Source organism: Dioscorea cayenensis, unplaced genomic scaffold, assembly GCF_009730915.1.
Source record: "Dioscorea cayenensis subsp. rotundata cultivar TDr96_F1 unplaced genomic scaffold, TDr96_F1_v2_PseudoChromosome.rev07_lg8_w22 25.fasta BLBR01000029.1, whole genome shotgun sequence".
In the NCBI taxonomy this organism is placed as follows: Eukaryota; Viridiplantae; Streptophyta; class Magnoliopsida; order Dioscoreales; family Dioscoreaceae; genus Dioscorea; species Dioscorea cayenensis.
Window position 1 is genome coordinate 98,656 of NW_024086420.1, and position 3,531 is coordinate 102,186.

At 42.9% G+C, this 3,531-nt stretch overlaps 1 non-coding gene across 1 annotated transcript; it reads right to left on the minus strand.

Annotated features, from left to right (window-relative positions):
* Positions 1–3,102: 3,102 nt before the first annotated feature.
* On the minus strand, positions 3,103–3,209 carry LOC120253271. Its single transcript, XR_005534224.1, has one exon. It is a non-coding gene; the product is annotated as a small nucleolar RNA R71 (small nucleolar RNA).
* Between the last annotated feature and the right edge of the window lie 322 nt (positions 3,210–3,531).

Below are 3,531 nucleotides of genomic sequence, written 5' to 3' on the forward strand. Positions count from 1 at the left end.
TATGAATTTTTGCCCGATTTATACTTGTTACACTACTCGCTTAAAGGGACTAGATATAGTTGTTTCTTGTGTTGAATTTCAAAAAAAAAAAAAGTTTAGTTTTATTGGTTATTTGTACTTGTTGGGTGGAAAGATCTCCACTTATGAAGTATGAAGCTACCCTCATAAGCCGAATACTAGCTATGCCCTATTGAGAGAAAGAGCTATCTCATAGGATGAGTGAAAGCTACCACTCCGGTGGAAAGAGCTACCACCTCGAAAGTGTGAAAGCTACTACCATCTTTGAAATTGTTGTCACTTTTGTTGATAAATAAATCCCTTGTACTTAGAACTTTGAGGAGTATACTTTGGGTTGACTTGAGTGAGTTCACACACGTACACAATTTCAGGTTTTGTATCCTTTTTTATTCAAGTTTTTAGCTAGAGCATTGATTTTTTTGTATTTAGTGTTGAAATTTCCCTTACTTGTAGAATGCTCTCTTTGTATACTTTGGTGAACCTAAGGCCAAGCACTTTCAATATTTTCTTCATTGATGCACATAACGTTTTAATTTTTTGCTTGAGGACAAGCAAAAGCTTCAGTGTGGGGGAATTTGATAAGTGCTTGTGCGATATGAATGCGAAGCGTTCATTCCTTATGTTGAGCATTACTTTTCTCAGGTTTTTACACTAATATGTGTGTTTTTATGTTACTTTCGTGCAGGTAGGGTTGTGAGGCCGAGTATGAAGGAAAAAAGCCAATGTGGATCACAATGCACCGATTTTCGAGGAAATCTTGCTAAAGTTCAAACGCGAAGATATGAGTCAGGTGCGAGATGCTAGAGGGTGTACCAACCTCCCTGTATTTGAGTTAGCACAACCATTTGGAGGGGCACAAAGGAAGTCACACTCGAGCATTCCGACTTATGCACATAGAACAAGATCTCCATCAACTTATCCGTCATTGAAGAAGCAAGTGATCCACGACGTGAACGTGTGCCCGTTTGCGTTACTCCGATGAAAGTATGGATTCGGGAAGCTATTCAGCATGGGTACTGTAGCATCACTATTCATAGTCGGCCGAGAAAACAGGAGTTCAGAGAATCCACACGGGCGTCTGGAAATTATCCACGCCCATGTAGAAATTCTGCACGGGCGCGTGAAGCATCCACACCCGTGTAGTCGCCCGATTCCAGCCCTATTTAAAGCCGAATCAACCCCGATTTTAGTATTCTTTTCTCCATCTTTTCCTCAATCTGAGAGAGGGCTTTGGCTAGGGTTTTGAGGGGTATTGGCTAGGGTTTTGGTGAGGTTCTACGGCTCCGATATCGTCATTCCTTAGGAAGAAGGTTGGTAGGAGAGCTTCCGCCGAGGCGTATCCTATACCGGACTAGGGAATCGTTGGACGACGAGTAGAGGACTCTCCACAAGGCCATCGACACGACCATCGAGGTGGTTTTCTATGGATTCATTGCTTTTACATTCTATTTCTCTGATTGTACTTAGCTCCATGGAGAGGTAAACCCCTAGTAGGTACTTGGGTATTTGTGAACCCTAGGATGTATTTGTTTCATTGAATCTCTTTATTATGTTTTCAATTAATTGATGTTTATTGTGAGTTCCAACCTTGAATGCTTGATTGTATGAACATTTACCCTAGACTGACACTAGGGTTGAGAGTTCTCGCTGGTAACCTTGTGAGTGAGTGACACACCACGAGCATTAGACAAAGCTAGGTTGGAGACAGTTGAGAGGGTGAGTCAAGAGGTACAGGAGCGTCCCTTTTTCCCTCCGACGTGATAGATTCTACCTCCATTCCTCGAGTTCTTTGCAGCCATAATAGAGTGAATGGTCTAAGGGATAAACTTCCGCTGGGGCTTAGTTGCACGTGCAACGGAGTGAAGCGTTGAGGTGATCTTAGTATCTAAGGCTTAATCGTGGTTAGGGATCTTCCACCTGGACCAAAGGGTTAGGTCTATAATTAGGAAGAGATTTATCACTTGGAATCCCTAGAGCTCATTGCAACTCTATGCGAGTGCGAGGTTGAGAGGTTATCTAATCTCTCCTCCGGGACATGTATAGAGTTAGGCATAGTTGACCTTAGATTTGGGACTATGTAATTAAGGATTTCCACGACTCACCATTGCATTGATTAGGAAGCATAATAGAGGATTCTTGCACTTGAAATAATTATCCTAGGCGGAGTATTATCCGAGTACCCCATCTTTATCGATTGCCTTACCTCCTCCTTTACTCGTGCTATCTTACTTGTTGCTTTTACTTTTGAGTATTGAATCATTGTCACAATTATCGCTACTGATCTTTCACATAGCTAAGAAGCGAATTAAGTGCTTTTATTCCCTACTCCCTGTGTATTCGATACCCGCTCACCCGGGTTATTACTTCGACAAACCCGTGCACTTGCGGGATATACGCAAGGGGACCTTGTCAAGTTTTTGGAGCCGTTGTCGGGGAGCAGGCGTTTAGAGATACTTTGCACTTTGTTTTCTTAGCTATTTCACCATACATTCTATTTTATATCTTGTTATTCTATCATCGTTCTGATTTCTTTTTCTTTCTTTTTGAGTGCAGCTCCAGGTTATGACCCGAGGGAGTCCCTCAATATTGGTTGAAGGAGATCTTGAGCTTGAACGTACACTTAGAAGAAAAGGGAAAGTGCCTGTGCAAGAACAGTCTAATCTAGCTTATTTGGAAGTAGAAGGATCTGAAAACATGGCTGAACAGAATGAGCAACAGCGAACATTTTCTAATTATGCCAGACCTTCAATATTGGGGACACAATCGAGTATTGTGCGTCCCCCGATTATGGCTCAGAACTTTGAGTTGAAGCCGGCATTCATCCACATGTTGCAGCAATCCCCACAGTTCAACGATTTGGCCGATGAGGATCCAAACAGTCATATAGAGAGTTTTCTCGAGGTGTGTGATATGCTGAAGATAAATGGAGTGACAAATGATGCCATCAAGTTGAGAGCCTTCCCATTTTCCCTAAAGTGGAGAGCGAAGCAGTGGCTACACTCATTACCTAGAGCATCGATCACCACATGGGAGGAGATGGTAGAAGCTTTTCTTGCCCTTTATTTCCCTCCCGGAAAATCTGCAAAGCTTAGGAATGAGATCTCATCCTTTGTTCAGTGGGAATTGGAGTCTCTATTCAAGACATGGGAAAGGTTCAAGGAGCTCCTGAGAAAGTGCCCCCAACACGGATTCACGGAGTGGATGACTGTTCAGACATTTTATAATGGTTTGAACCTGAGTACAACGGAACTCTTGGATGTGGCAGTAGGAGGTACCTTAGGTAGCAAGACCCCCGATGAGGCCCGTCAGTTGATTAAAGAAATGGGGTTAAACAACTACTAATGGAATGCTAGGGAGAAGAAGAAAGTGGCCGGTCTCCATGAGATTGATGTGGTAACTTTATTGGCGGCTCAAGTGGAGAGTTTGAGTAAGAAGTTAGATCTTCTAACTTCAAATAGAGTGGCGACCGTGACTAATTGCAATGGGTGTGGTGGAGGACATGCTCCCTCCGAT